We start from the raw sequence: 16,049 nt of genomic DNA, 5'->3' as shown, positions 1-16,049 counted from the left end.
TATGTAATTATAGTTCATTTGGAAGCGAGCACGTACATGTGTGACCTTTATTCCCGCCAGACATTCACTTCCATGTGACAGGGGCATGGGGAAAGAAATCTACACTGCAGCTGGAGCCACCCCCCCTCCCCCCGGGGCACGTTCCTGACATTTAGAAACTCTGTGCTTCTGTTCAGGAGGTCAACGGCCCCACTGCTCCCCAGCACTCTACTGATGGGGTTGGGGGGAGGGGGGTGATGACATTGCCTGCCTGAGTTCACAGCTCTCTCCTCCCTGACCCATGTCCACTCAACCTTCGAGAGAAGTCTCTTTGTCTCCTCCTTCCCCTTGGAAGTCCCTAATAGCTGGATTGCCCTTCCTGGTTCCTTCCTTTTCTTTATGTGCTGGTCCTGGGGCTTGAACTCAGGGCCTAGGTATTGTCCTAAGCTTCTTTGGCTCAAGTCTAGTGCTCTATCACTTGAGCCACAGCTCTACTTCCAGCTGTCTTGGTAGTTTAATGGAGATAAGAGTCTCATGGACTTTCCTGCCCAGCCTGGCTTTGAACCAAGATCTTCAGATTTCAGCCTCCCGAATAGCTAGGATTGCAGGTGTGAGCCACCGGTGCCTGCCTCCTTCATTTCTTTCTTTCACACGCCATCCTGGCCTGCTCCTCTGGATTGGGAGCCCTGCTGATCGCAGCTCTCACCGCTAACGTGTACTGCTTCTTGGCCTCCTCGTTTCTGGCTGCCACTGTCCCTCAGATTGCTCTCCCGGTCTCTGCCAGACCCAGGTCCCATGAGGCCTTTCGTGACTCATGCACCACTTACCAAGACCCTTCCACTGCCTGCAGACCCCACGGCTGACCTTCGAGTGGAAAATCTTCCCAGCTCTGTATCAGCGCACTCTGCCCTGCAACTCCTCTTTCCCACCACATCTGATGGACCCCCAGGCCAGCCTCACCCAACTCCAGGGCTGGCTCCTGACCCCTGAGGCCTTGCTTGTGTCCCCTCTGTGCCGAATAACGTCCTAACCTGCCTCCGAGGACCGCGCAGGCCCAGCCTCTGTGAGGCTTGCCTCTCGTGCCCTCAAGTTGAATGACCTGCTGGGCCTGCTCAGGTGCCACCTCCTCTTCTGCACATCCCTCTTCGGCTTTCATACCGCCTCTTCCATTCAGCACCCCAAGTCCCTCAGCCAGCAGCGACTCCCACCCCCAACCTCACAGCCCCACCTTGACTGCTCACGCACCCAGCACCAAATGCCTGATTTTCTGTTCATTTCCGCGTTAGACTGTGAACTCCTCAGTGATGGGGACTGTGGCTTAGTAAGCCTTTCATTCCCTGCAGCACCCAACACCGTAGATTATCCAAAAAAAAAAAAAAAGCTGTTGAATGAATAACCAGAGCGGTGACACAACAGACAGGGGAGCCCAATTGATAGGTGACCTTTAGTTCCCTTCCAAGTGACATCTGCCCCACCCATTGCCCTGTGTCTTCCAGAAAGATCCATCACGGTCTACCTCATTATCCACCCAAAGGAGAGTGATGAGACATGACACCTCCCCACAGGGGCTGATAAATTAATGTGTAATAAGGAAAATAAATATCATATACTTCATTCCACCCACACGGGTGCACGGCATATGTGTTAAAGGTCAACCGTAGTGGCCTTGTGAACACGTTGCTCAGAAAGATGGCCAGCTGCGGCCATGGCCTTAGCAAGGTAGGGGGAGGAGGTACTCTGGGCCACATCCGGGTCCAGGAAGTGATTTATTTCACACACTCTGCCTCGCCCTGCTCCAGCAGCATTACACAGTCTTGTCTGCAATTAAATGTCACTCTCCCCACCTCTCGTTCCGGTCCAGCCATCCCCCGGCGCCCACAGATTTTCCTGTCCCTGAACCGTTCTTGGTGCTAAAAGACCATGTGTTTCTTATAACGGTGACACTCATGTCACTGCCTCTCTCAGAGACACTCAGAGCTCGCTGTGCCATCGGGTTCCCACATGATGAACTGACATCATAACAACATAATGTCAGGAGCAATTATCCTTTCCGCCAAAGGAACTGAGTAACCAGAAAGATGGAGCGGCGGCCTCCAGGACAGTACAAGGTCAAAGCCACCATCCCAACTAGAAATGGGGTCTGATTTTGTGCTGGACTGAAGGGCTTGCACACTTCTCCATCCCCGAGGCCTGTGCCGAGGGAGGCACGAGACCACCATGCAGCTGGGAAAACGAGCTGCCTTCTAAACGAGCACTACACACCCAATTAAACTTCCCATGGCCTCCCCATCACTCAAGAGGAAAGCCAAAACCAAGGCTGGAGGTGTAGCCCAGTGGTAGGGCATGTACTTCGTATGGACAAGGCTCTGGGTTCAATCCCAAGCACAAAAAATTTAAAAATATTTTTTTAAGTGGATCAGGCTGGGCACCAGTGGCTCACACCTCTAATCCTGGCTACTCAGGAGGCTGAGATCTGAGGATCACAGTTCACAGCCAGCCAGGGAAGGAAAGGCCGTGAAATTCTTCTTTTTTTTTTTTTTTGTCGGTCGTGGGGCTTGAACTCTGGGCCTGGGCGCTGTCCCTCAGCTCTTCAGCTCAAGGCGAGATCTCTACCACTTGAGCTACAGCGCCACTTCCGGTTTTCTGGTGATTTATTGGAGATATGAGTCTCACGGTCTCTCCTGCCCGGGCTGGCTTTGAACCTCGATCCTCAGATCTCAGCCTCCTGAGTAGCTAGGATGACAGGCGTGAGCCACCAGTGCCTGGCCAAGGCCGTGAAATTCTTATCTCTAATTAACCACCAGAAAACTAGAAGTGGTGCTGTGGCTCAAACAGTAGAGCACTTACCTTGAGCTGAAGAGCTGAGGGACAGCGCCCAGACCCAGAGTTCAAGCCCTATGACCGACCAAAAACAAAACAAAACAAAACAAAAGTGGATCAGGTACCAGTGGCTCATCCCTGTAATCCTAGCTACTCAGAAGGCTGAGATCTAAGAACTATGGTTTGAAGCCAGCCCAAGAAGAAAAGTCTGTGAGACTCTTATCTCCAATTAACTACCAAAAAGTCAAAAGTGCAACTGTGGCTCAAGGAGTAGAGTGCTAGCTAGCCTTAAGCAAAAGAGCTCAAGGACAGTGCCCAGGCATTGGTTCAAGCCCCAGGACTGGCACAAAAATAAAATAAATAAAGTGGAAGTTAGATCTAAATGATAAACAGATATGGAAAACATAGACAGGCATTTGCATATATGTAGATAAACAACTTGACTAAAGTATGACATATAGAATAGCAAATAACAAAATGAGTGTGAGAAAGTTGAAATGTGTTACTGGTAGGGGAAGCCAAGGAAAAAGGAAAGAGGAAGGGTGTGTGAGTGTAGTAGACTACTCAATGTGGAAATGGAGCCAGGCGGCCTGAGAGAATGGAGTTGGAAGTCATGGAGGACAAGAAGTGACACTGACCGAGGTCCGTCACACTCATAAACTGACAGGCTGGGCTGAAACCTCTGTCCAGTTACTTACATAAAAAATACTTTTTAAAATCCTTTTGTTACTATAAAGGTGATGTACAGAGGGTGAGATGCAGTTATATAAGCCAGGTAAAGAGTCCATTTCTTTTTTTTAGGGCGGGAGGGTCCGGTCGTGGCCTGAACTCTGGGCCTGGGCGCTGTCCCTCAGCTCGTCAGCTCAAGGCTAGCACTCTACCACTTGAGCCACAGCGCCACTTCGGCTTTTTTTTTCTTCTGCTTATGTGGTGCTGAGGAATCGAACCCAGAGCCTCATGCATGCAAGGCAAGCACACTGAGCCACCTTCCCAGCCCCAAGTCCATTTCTTTTTGAATAATGTCACCCGTTCCCTTGCTCTCTCCCAGTTCTCCCTCCCGTCCCCACCCACAAGCTGTAGAGTTTATTTTCCACATAGTATCCAGGGAATACCACTGCTGTACTTACTCACCTTGTGTCCCTCCATTTCCTTGCCCCCCCCCAACCCTCCAAAGATAGACAAATGAACAAACAAGACTAAATGAAAAGAAAACAAAAACGACGACGAGGAAATAAACCTCATTTCCATTTTGGGAGAAAATATTTTTTTCACGTTTCTGTGCGACTTTTTCCCCCACTGGCTGTATTCCTATCCTTCCTGCCTATCCTCACTTCACTGCATTCTGAGTTCCTCAGGCACACTGCCTCAGGGCCGTGGCACAGCTTTTTCCCTGGAACATTCTCCTCAAGATGTACACATGCTTCCTACTATTGAAGTCTTGACTCGGAATTCACCTTCTCGGTCCCTTCTTCCTTGACACTAGGTTTGTTACTTCTGTCTTCCGGCTGCCTTCGCACCAACCACGTTCAAGTTCTCATCCTTACTTTTTTTTTTTTACCCTAGCTTTTGGACACTGCCCAACATACTTTCCTTATTTGTCTTGCTTGCTGTCACTCCCCGGGACACAGCCCAGGGAGCATGGAGGTGTGGAGCTGCACCTCTCTGGGGCAGGGGTGGAGGAAGGGGGAGAGCCCTGTGCAATGTGACTAATGGCATGAAGAACGCAGCTCCCTGGCCTTCCACGGCCCAGCGGAGGGGGAGTGTAAAGTCACTGTGGTTTGAAAACTGAGAACACTAGTAATTTCCGGTGAATAAATTCCAAGAAGTACGGTACTGGGGTGGAGGAGAATTAAGATGTTTTCTGAAAGGCATAAAGAGCTGCCCGCTGTGGCTCTTGAGTAAAAAGACCTCCGGGCTGAAGTCATTTTCCTGTTTAGTAAGCCACAGCAGGCTGTGTGGGGAGGTCTGGAGATTTACTGTACTCTGATTCATTCAAAATGAGATTCCACATGATACTGTGGTTCTTTAAGACATACATTTCCATTCTACCTCATACTCTTTAGTTAAAAAAAAAAAAAAAACATCTTGGTCAGGTGCTGGTGGCTCACGCCTGTAATCCCAGCTACTCAGGAGAAACGCTGTTTGAAACCAGCCTGAACAGGAAACTCCGTGAGACTCTTATCTCTGATTAACCACCCCAAAACTGAAAGTGGAGCTATGGCTCAAGTGGTAGAGTGCTAACCCTGAGCACAAAGATTCAGGGTCAGCATTTTCAAGGTCATTGGTTACTAAAATTTCTAAGAGCTTAATAAGATTAAAGCAAGTGCTTGGACAAGGCTTAGTGGTAGCGCTCTTGTCTAGCACCTATGAGGTCCCGGGTTCCTTCCCAAGCATCCAAAGAGACATGGTTAAAAAAAAAAAAAAGAAGAGAAATTGAAGATAGGCATACTGATTCCATAGAGTGCCTTCTATGGTGTGGTCCTGTGGCAAACATTTCAACCTTATTATTTCTTTTGTGCTGGTCCTGGGACTTGGGCTCAGAGCCTGGGCACCATCATGTAGTTTTTTTTTTTCACTCAAGGCTGGCACTCTACCACTTGAGCCACGGCTCTACTTCTGGCTTTTTGTTGGTTAATTGGAAATAAGAGTCTCAGGGACTTTCCTGCCTGCGCTAACTTAAACAGTGATCCTCAGGCCTCTCCTGAGTAGCTAGGATTACAGGCGTGAGCCATGGGTACCTTGCTGCCATCCTTACTTTGTGCACCCGTAAGAGGATTTACATGTGGCTTTCCATGGAGGGCAGGCAATGGGCAGAGCTCAGCCTCCCGTTCTGTCCTGTCTCTGCTCTGACCCATGTCTCCGCCATGCCCTGCAGAGGTGATAGATGGCACTGAACTGAGCTCCTCTTAGCTCTTCCCAACCCTGAGCCCTCAGGACATCTACAAAAGCCATCACTCAATTCTTCCATGACCACTGCTTGTCTCCAACCTCACCTAGAACAAATAAGACAATGGTGGGTGGAGATTCATCCCAGCTCTGGGTCTAATGTGGTGGCTTAAACTTGTGATCCTAGATACACAGAAGGTAGAAATTGGGAGGATTACCGTTCAAAGCTAATCTAGGCAAAAAGTTAGTAAGATCCTGTCTCATTCATAGCTAGGCATGGTACTTACTATATGCTTGTAACCCTAGCTAGGGGAGGGGTGTGTGGGAGCAGGAGGAGTCCTGTCTGAGGCTGGCCCCGATGAAAACATGAGACCTTACCTGAAAAATAATTAAAAACCAAAATGAAGGGGGGCTGGGGACGTGGCTCAAATGGTAGAGTGCCTGCCCAGCAAGCTCAAGTACCAGATCCTAAGTTCAAATCCAATACCACCACCAAAAGGGAGGAAGAAAAGGAAGAAGAGGAAGAAGAGGAGGATATTCCAACTCTGAGGGCCCCAGTGGGCCTTCAGGGCCTAGAACCTCCACGAAGCAGGATGATTTCTGTCCTTTCCCTTCAGTTTCCCAAACACCCTCAGTATAGGTGCACTGTGTGTGTGTTGAGGGACACCAGGGAGGGAAGGCTGGGCTGGGCGAGTTGTTCAACACACAAATCTTCTTTTCTATCTTTAAAGTTTTTTTCCTATTGTTATGAAAGGGATGGAGAGCAGGGTTACAGTTATATAAGTCAGGTAAGGAGTCCGTTTCTTTTTGGACAATGTTACCCCCTCCCCTTGCTCCCATCTCCACCCACAAGTTGTATAGTTCATTTTCAACATAGTAGCTACTGAGTACCACTACTGCCTTTGTTCATCCTTTGTCCCTCCAATTCTGTGCCCCCCCCCATTAACTTCCCCCAAACAAATAAGACAAAGAGAAAAGAAAACAAAAACTGCAACAAGGGAAAAAAACCCTCTTGCTTCCATTTCCTGGAGTTCATTTCAATAAATATTAATTTGTGTGATCAGATATACAAATATTAATCTGTATGCACACAGGCATTGCACCTTTGTGCTCCTCTCCTGGGAGTATCTTCCCTTGGTCTCACTGTGTGTGGATGCCCAGAGTCCTGGGTAATTTAGCATGTCCCGGTGTATTTTAGGTCTAGCTTCTGATCATGCAGTAGCTTAAAGGACACAAATTGACACTAAGGCCCAACAGCGAGCTTTTCTTGAAAGACAAGAGCTGCATGGATGCAAAGGCCGCAGATGGAGCAGTAAGTGACTGGCACACAGCATAGCCAAGTGGTCTTCAAAAACAGTGTTGATTGCCTATTGGAAGACAGGCAAAAGTAGTCTAGAACGGAAAAGGAAGCTGGGAAGCAACCTAGGGACTTTGGGAAGTCAAGGTGATGGTAGATCCTGGTTACAGATTTGCACTGTATGTGTGCCTGCCTCTGTCAAAACTCATCTCATGGGGTGCTGAAGAGTCTTGTACTTGACTGGGGATGTACCTCAGGCCTAGAACGCTTGCCTAGCTGGGCTCCAGTGGCTCACACCTGTAATCCTAGCTACTCAGGAGGCTGAGATCTGAGGATTGTGGTTTGAAGACATCCTGGGAAGGAAAGTCATGAGGCTCTTACCTCCAATTAACCACAGAAAAAGTCCGAAGTGATGCTGTGGCTCAAGTGGTAGAGCACTTGCCTTGAGCAAAAGGAGCTCAGGAACAGTGCCCAGGCCCTGAGTTTAAGCCCCAAGTCTGGGAGGGGGGAGGGAAGAACACTTGCCTAGCATACCCTGGTTTGATTGCCAACAGTGGCAGAATGAAAGAGAGGGAGGGAGGGAGACAGAGAGAGAGGTGGGAGAGAGAGAGGGAGAGGGAGAGGAGACTGAGATTCATGTATTTTATTGCATTTGAATTTTGCTTCAAAATAAACAAGAAGAGCTGCGTTCACACCTGTAACCTTAGCTGCTCAGTAGGTTGAGATTCTGAGGATCATAGATTGAAGCCAGATTGGACAGAAAAGTCTGGTATAAGAGTGAGACTCTTCTCTCCAAATAACCAGCAAAAAGCTGGAAGTGAAGCTATGGCTCAGGTGGTAGAGCACTAGCCTTGAGCAAAAAAGCTCAGGACAAGCCCCAGGCAAGCACAAACGTAAGTAATTAAGTAAATAAATAAAAAGAAAAAAATGCACACATCTGGAACTCTAGTTAATGACAGATGTGCTGAATTGCTGTGGCTGCCACTTACTATAAAATGCATCCCTAAATAAGATTGACTCAGGGGAGCAGAGGATCCATGGAAGTGTCCACAGATTTGTTTGTTTATGTAAGGGAAATAGAATAAAAAACCAGGAGTGGGGATATAATCCTAGCGTAAAGTAAGGCACTGGGTTTTATTCTAGGCACTGAAAAAGAGAAAAGGAAGGAAGGAAGGAAGGAAGGAAGGAAGGAAGGAAGGAAGGAAGGAAGGAAGGAAGGAAGGAAGGAAGGAAGGAAGGAGGAAGGCAGGCAGGCACATAATCTAGAAGCAAAAGCAGTCAGGTCATGCAGGGAATAGAGAGTTAGGTAGAAAGAGGAAAGTAGAGGTGAAGGGTCAGCTTACCGTCACTGACTAAATTCCTGAGATAATGAACTTGAAAGCAGGCAAAGTTTACAGTACTCTGGCTCACGGCTGTGTCGAGATCTCAGCCGGGAGCCACGGATCCCCTTCCTCTGGCCTGAGGCAAGGAAGCCACACCTAGCCTGGAATGTGGCAGAGGAGGCTGATTACTGCACTGCAGCCAGGAAGCAGGAGACATGGAAGGGCTAAGGTCCAAATGTCCCAAAGGCCATGCTCCCAGTGACTTAACTCCCTCCCGCCAGGCCCCACCTCCCACCAGGCCCCACCCCCTCCCCACAGCTCCACGGACTGGTGATCAAACCTTCAATCTGGGAGGGGTTGAGGGAGAATCCAATATTCAAAGTACAGCAAGGGGAGCAATTTTCCAGACATACATTTCTGCATTACTCTGATCTTAAAAACAATACTGTTGGGCTGGGAAGGTGGCTCAGTGGTAGAGCACTTGCCTTACATGCATGAGGCCCTGGGTTCGACTCCTCAGCACCACATAAGCAGAAAAAAAAAGCCGGAAGTGGTGCTATGGCTCAAGTGGTAGTGCATTAGCTTTGAGCTGAAGAGCTGAGGGACAGCGCCCAGGCCCAGAGTTCAGGCCCCACGGCCCGGACCCCAAAAAAAAAAAAATACTGTTTCATATATCAGTCCCCACTCCCCAAAAGCGATTATTTAACAATCAACCAAAATGCTGAAGAAACCCAACACAGACGGTGACTTTACAAGTAAACCTTACTAGCACTGTCAGGGAGAAAAGAACCACCCCAGACAACTTTGGAAACTGGCTTCAGGCTGTATTATGTAGCACCAAAGACTAACATGAACCAGAACCACATACAGACGTTTCACTCGAGTTAGCTGGTGGCTCACGACGGCGCTATGGATTTGCGAGGCTGGCACTCCTTGATGTGTGTCACAAGTGAACAAATGAATGAAGTTACTGTGGATAAGAAGAACCAGAAGTCTCATGGTTTCAGCAGGCCAGAATGAACCACGTAATGATGACTTGGGCTGCAAGCAATCAGCATGAACTCATGATTTTACACATACACACACACATGCACACACACACAGATGGAGAAATACAGATGTGTGCACAGATGCATAAAGGTCTCACTACACTTACACATATTTCTTAGCTCTGTCTTCTGAGAAAGCCTTCTAGCAATGACACCTCCCAGCTATACGCACACCCAGCATCTAGACCCTATTCTCCAATAAGGGATCCCAGGGATGGTAGCATCTTGTGCAGAAAATAAGGAGGTGATCAAAAGATAACGGGACAAGTCCAAAGGAGTCAGGGGGCTGCGTGATGAGAAGCCCAACGACTAAGAAACAATTTGAGCCCCAAAATAATAACAAGGGGTTGTATTAAACTTTAGGTCCTAAAGAATAAAAAAAAACCTATTGGTCTATCTGGATATTCATAAGTGAATAAATGAGAAGGCACATGTCTTCCTAGCTAATAGACAGAGGAAGGATGAGGGACATGGAAAAGCTGTTATCTGGGATAATTTCTCTGAAATAATTCCAGGAAAATTACTAACTTTAATAAGTATGAAGTTAAGGAGAAGCAGAGTATTTACAATCTCAAGACATATCCTCCACAACAACACTTATTATTTGTACAGGGGATGAACAGGGAAGACAGCATGTGAAGTAATTGGACAGTGGCAGTATTGCATGACTGTACCCTCTGCCCAGAAAGGATCAGTGCCATGACACCCTGTCCTACTCAATCTAATCATAAGAGAACTTCACACAAATCCAGATGGAGAAACAGTCAACAGAATAAATGGCTAGCACATTCCCAAAGGTCCTGAACTAACCTCAGAGCAAGAACCATTACGTATAGCCTGGGATTCTGTAGTAGCGGACTTTGCACAGGACAAGGACAGTCAACCTAGACATTCAAAGACTATTTGTACTTCTGCTTACAGTATTGAGAGAAGGCCACCTGTTTCGTGTTGATCTTTGTGATTTGGTTGTGCAAAATGTTAGCGTGAGGGAAATCTAGGTGAAAGGCATTTGTAATACTGTTTTGCAAGGCTTCTGTAAGGCTAAAATTATTTCAAACTAAGAAGTAAAAAAACAAAACAAAACAGTAAGATGGCTTGATGAATGGGTTATGGATCATATGAAATGAAGTGTATTGAAATATTAATTGCAGAACTTTGGTGAGCAATTAAGTGTTCACTGAGGATGTCCTTCTGAAGCTTGAGAGGTTTACAAACAAAATATCAAAAGTATCTGATTAATAAACTAAATTTAACCTTGATTCTGATGAAAACTTACAAATTCCTTAACTGAACACAAGAGTTTGTGTTCTGGGCAGTTTGGCAGAAGTGGAATACAATCACTGTTTGCTGAGTTAGGAATACAAACCATCAAATACAAGCGGCAAAGGACCAACAACAGCTGGAGAGGAGCCAGCCATGGCAAAGCCTTAATACTGAAAACAGAATAATGAATGAAAGACTACAATCCTGTTTTTAGGTTGTGAATACTCTGGGTAGAATTTGTTTGGTTTGGTTTGGTTGTGGGTTTTGAACTCAGGACCTGAGTGCTCAAGCACTAGCTCAGGGCTAGTGCTCTACCACTTTGAGCCACAGTGCCACTTCTGGTTTTCTGGCCATTAATTGGAGATAAGAGTCTCATGGACTTTCCTGTCCAGGCTGGCTTTTAACTGTGATCCTCAGATCTCAGCCTCCTGAGTAGCTAAGGTTACAGGAGTGAGCCATCAGCGCCCAGCTGTTGTTTTGTTTTTTTTAATGACAAGATCTTCCTATGTAGCTCAGGCTGGCATCAGACTATTAGCCTCGATCCTTCTACCTCAGCCTCCTGAGTACAGGGATTATAGGCATGTACCTCCACACCTAGCTTCTGGGTAGGTGCTGCTCTGTTGGTCAGGGCTGGGCTCTGTCCCTAGCTTTTTTGCTCAAGACTGGCATTCTACCAATTGTGCCCCAGAGCTATTTTTGACTTTTTGCTACTCAACTGGAGGTAAGAATCTCACTGACTTCCCTGCCTGAGCTGGCTTGGGACCATGATCCTCAGATCTCAGCCTCCTAAGTAGCTAAGCCTGCGTGCATGAGCCACCCAGTGCCTGGTTAAATAGAATACTACACAAGCATACACACTTGTACACGCCTGTCCTGGAGCTTGAACGCAGAGGTTGGGTGCCGTACCTGAATTTGCTTTCCACCCCCCCCCCCTCAAGTCTAGACTCTACCACTTGAACCACAGCTTTTTTGGTAATTAACTGGATATATAAGAGTCTGAGAGACTTTCTTTCCCAGGTTGGCTTTGAACTGCAATCCTCAGATTTCAGCCTCTGGAGTAGCTAGTATTATGAGCTTGCGCCACCAGCACCCAGCTAGATGGAATACTCCTGATGCAAGATTTCCCTTAGTAGAGACAGTGGCCCTAATAAAAACACTCATGGGACATGAACCCCTAGCTCAGGCCTATCCTGTGGGTACAGATCACCCTTATCAAGTCACTGATTAAAAGAGGGAGGAGGTGGTAGAGTCAGCTAAGCCAGAGCTGGTGTAAATTGGTACAGTCGCCTTATTTAATATTATTTAATTGCTAAATAAACTGATCTAATGAGCCAGCCCTACAGTAAAATGACGTAACAAGCAATAAATCGGACTGGTAACCTTTGGTGTTCAGTATGAATGCACACACTATAACCCACATATTTATCTTTGAGCGCGGGAAACTGCAGGGCTGTAATGAAATCCACACACAGCCCTTGGAGACTGAGAGTCAGAGGATGGTGAAGGGAAAAACACTGTCTCCATGCTTTAAAGATTCACAGATCAGGAAATGTCCTATGAGATCATCCTGAACGCTTCTGCTCCTAGTACAGAACAGGAAACGCCAAAGGTCCAGTTCAGCCCTGGGAGGACATATATTCGAGGGAAAATTCCAAACCATCTTCTCCTGGGAAGGGGGACAGTCAGTAACCAGACCCAGAAGGGCTAGGCTTTGTCAGCTGCTAAACTTATCTTGTTCTCCAAGCAACTGAAAACTTTTCTGATATGGGAATTAGTTTAAAAGCTGGGGGAGAACTTAAAAAGATGATGTCAATGCTTCTTTTAGCTCACAGAGGATCGAGCTTGTCTCGATTGGATGGGCCATGTGTGTCAAGATAGACATTTGAGCCATAACTGTGACGCCTAGAAGGTGTGTACACGTCAGCCTGTCAGAAAAAGGAATGCTTATGCCCAGTGTGGGGAGCTCACACCTGCAATCCTAGTTACTTAGGAGGCAGAGTTCAAGGACCAAGGTTCAAGGCCAGCCCAAGCATACACACAAGTGTCTTTCTCAACCAACAGCGAGATGTGGTGGTATAAGACTATAGTCCACAGCCAGTTGCAGTGGAAGTCAAAAAACAAGAGGATGAAGGTCCAGGCCCTTGCTCAGGTAGGAAAGGAGAGGCCATCTCAAAAATAACCAAAGCAAAAAAGGGCTGTAGGCATGCATGGCTCCACAGTGGAGTAGCTGCCTACCACGCTTGAGGCCTTGAGTTCAAGCTCCAGTACTTCGAGGAAACAAAACAAACAAAACTCTCTAATCAAATCTCTTAGGATTCAAGTTAATCATTCTAAAATAATGTGTTTTGGTTTTTTTTTTTTTGGAGGGGGGGCGGGGGGGTCTGGTCGTGGGCCTGAACTCTGGGCCTGGGCGCTGTCCCTCAGCTCTTCAGCTCAAGGCTAGCATTCTACCACTTGAGCCACAGCGCCACTTCTGGCTTTTTTTTCCCCTGCTTATGTGGTGCTGAGGAATCGAACCCAGGGCCTCATGCATGCAAGGCAAGCGCTCTACCAGTGAGCCACCTTCCCAGCCCTAAAATAATGTTTTTTAAAAGCAATAATATTCATTAAACATGTATAAATACCAGGCCCTGTACCCTGCAAGTCAATGGACTGAGTTGCTTACTACTGCTTTCCTCTGAGAGCTGTCTCGTCTTCAGCAGGAGATATAACAGAGCTCCCATTCCTTAAGAGGTAGGTGGGTAGCGACCACAGCATAACTCTTGAGCCCCTTCCACTCCCTTGTACACACTGAAGGTGTGCCAAAAGTTGAGTTGAAAATTATTCCAGCTGCATTGACCTCCAAATTGCCAAACAGAGCTTCAGCTACTACAAGCAAGGCAGTTTTTCTTAAAATCCAGAATGACATGACCATACCCCAATTCATCCCTTGATCATCACAGAAAATACATCTGATAGAGAAAGGTAATCACATGGCAAGCTTGAACTCTGGTAGACTGGAAGAGAATATCGTAAAAGACACTGCAATATACAATTTCACAAGGAGACTCTGCAATCAGAATCCGATTTTAGGATGTATTTCAGAATCTGATTTTAGGATATATTCTAGCACACATTCTATATTTTTGTTTTAATGAGAATGGGGAGATGACTATAACCCCTACAGATAATTTTTAGTGCACATGCCAGTTCTGGGGCTTGAACTCAGGGCCTTGGCGCTCTCAGCCTTTTCTCTCACAGCAGGCACTCTATCACTTGAGCCACAGCTACATTCTGGCTTTCTGGCCAGTTAACTAGAGATAAGAGTCTCTCAGATTTGTCTGCCCAGTCTAGCTTTGAACCATGATCCTCAGGTCTCAGCCTCCTGAGTAGCTAGAATTAGAGGCATGAGCCGCCACTGATGTCCAGCTCTTTGCAGGTATTTTTTTTTAAATTCTTTTCTGAATTCGATCCTTAGTCACTCTTGCTTTTGCTAGGTCTGCCACTATTTCTCCTGAACTTCCTTATTGAAATTAAAACCTTGGTGCCCATTTTTAAAGATCATTGGTATTCCTGTGGCTGAACTTTATGGTTAAGTGTGAAATGCAAATGGTCATGCCACTTAAAGTACAGACTTGTGCAGAGTACTCAGAAAATTCAGAAGTCTTCCTAAGCAAGAAAGCAGGTCTCTGAGCAGACCTGTTCTCTTCCCACCCTGTGTAACCACTGCTCCCAAGGGCAGAGCAAACTATTCCACTAGGTCAGGAAAAAGATTACTGCACTGTGCTTGAGCCATCTGCTTTCACATTTGGAAATGTAAACTCTCTGATTCTGTTTCCAACTGCAAAGTGTTCAAGGAACTGAAAGGACTAGGCAGTGTTTGCAATGTATATAACACAAAACTGTATGTTCAGTGCATACTCAAATATGGTTCTTGTTCTAGTGGCAATAGTGTCCCTCTGGGAGCCATCTCCTACCAAGCTCCTCTAGGGTCTGGCACCTCCTGTCCCCTAGCGGGCCACAGCCTCATTCTGAGAAAACACAGACAAGTTTTCAGTTTACTCTCTTTCCTTGGAAGGTTCAATAATTTAGCCTAGATATGGATAAAACTGGGTATCAATGGGCTTACGCCTGCAATCTTAGCTACACAGGGAGTTGAGATGTGAGGACTGAGGTTTGAAGCCAGCCAGGGCAGGAAAGTCTGTGATATTCTTATCTCCAATGAACTAGCAAAAAGCCAGAAGTGGAAGTATAGTTCAAGCAGTAGAGTGCTAGCCTTGTGAGAAAAAGCCAAAGGCCAGCGCCACATCCTAAGTTCAAGCCCCAGGACTGACACAAAAAGTAATTGTAACGATTTAGCCTACAAAATAAGCAGAGAGGAGATGACAGGAAAAGAGCAGGCAGATTTCACGATAGGACTAAAGAGTGGACCCCGAGGAAGAGGCTCAGAGTGGCCGTGTTGTCCAAGTTCCTACAGAACAAAGCACAGGGACTAGGGCTGGGCTTCTGTGTGAGCCTTGCCCAGCATCCTGCACCGCCCCCACTCCCCACCCTGTGACAGCCCCCTGGGGCCACGTCTGCAGGGCAGGTGTCATATCCGCATTCCTTCTTCCTGGGAGCAGCACATGGTCTGTCGGGAAGTAGCGGATGGAAAGACCCCAGCCTGCATCAGCTGTTTATTTTACTAACTGCAGGGCAGCACTGTCCATCCTCCCTGAATATCCGATTTGGAAACAGGCCACAGAAATAGAGGTGGGGATCAAATTTGTCCTTCTCCCAGAAACACGCCTGAGTTCTCCCGTGAGAATCCAACCTCCAAACCTCAAACCCAGCATCTCTCCTTTGTCCCTATAAAGGTCTGTATGTAGACCAATTTTTTTGGGGGGAGGGGGGTCCAGTTGTGGGGCCTGAACTCTGGGCCTGGGCGCTGTCCCTCAGCTCTTCAGCTCAAGGCTAGCGCTCTACCACTTGAGCCACAGTGCCACTTCTGGCTTTTTCTTTTTGCTTATGTGGTGCTGGGGATCAAACCCAGGGCCTCATGCATGCAAGGCAAGTGCTCTACCCCTGAGCCACCTTCCCAGCCCCCAATTTTATTTATTTACTTTTGTTTGTGGTGCTAGGGATGGAGTGCAGGGTCTTGCACATGCTAGGCACGCGCTTCACTACTGAGCTGAGCTCAAGTCCTGGACACTCCTGACTGGGTTTTTGTTGGTTGGTTGTTTGGTTTTTCAATCCCTAGTGCATTTTCTCCACTGCTCTTTCCTTTCCTGAAACACAAGCTCAAGAGTTCAGCACTGCAGAAACGGCTTGACTGCCCCGCCCCAGTCAACCCCATGTGCTCTGTCTCCTGTTCACCCCTCCCCCCCATCCTGGAATCCAGGGACTTCTTTCTGCCAGGCCTCTGGTACATGCCATCATTATCTCTCACCTGTACTCTTGCGAAATGAGAACCGT

Source organism: Dipodomys spectabilis, unplaced genomic scaffold (genome assembly GCF_019054845.1).
Source record: "Dipodomys spectabilis isolate Male_0828 unplaced genomic scaffold, ASM1905484v1 ptg000188l, whole genome shotgun sequence".
In the NCBI taxonomy this organism is placed as follows: domain Eukaryota; kingdom Metazoa; phylum Chordata; class Mammalia; order Rodentia; family Heteromyidae; genus Dipodomys; species Dipodomys spectabilis.
The sequence above is the reverse complement of the archived record's forward strand: the minus strand, read 5'-3'. Positions refer to the sequence as shown.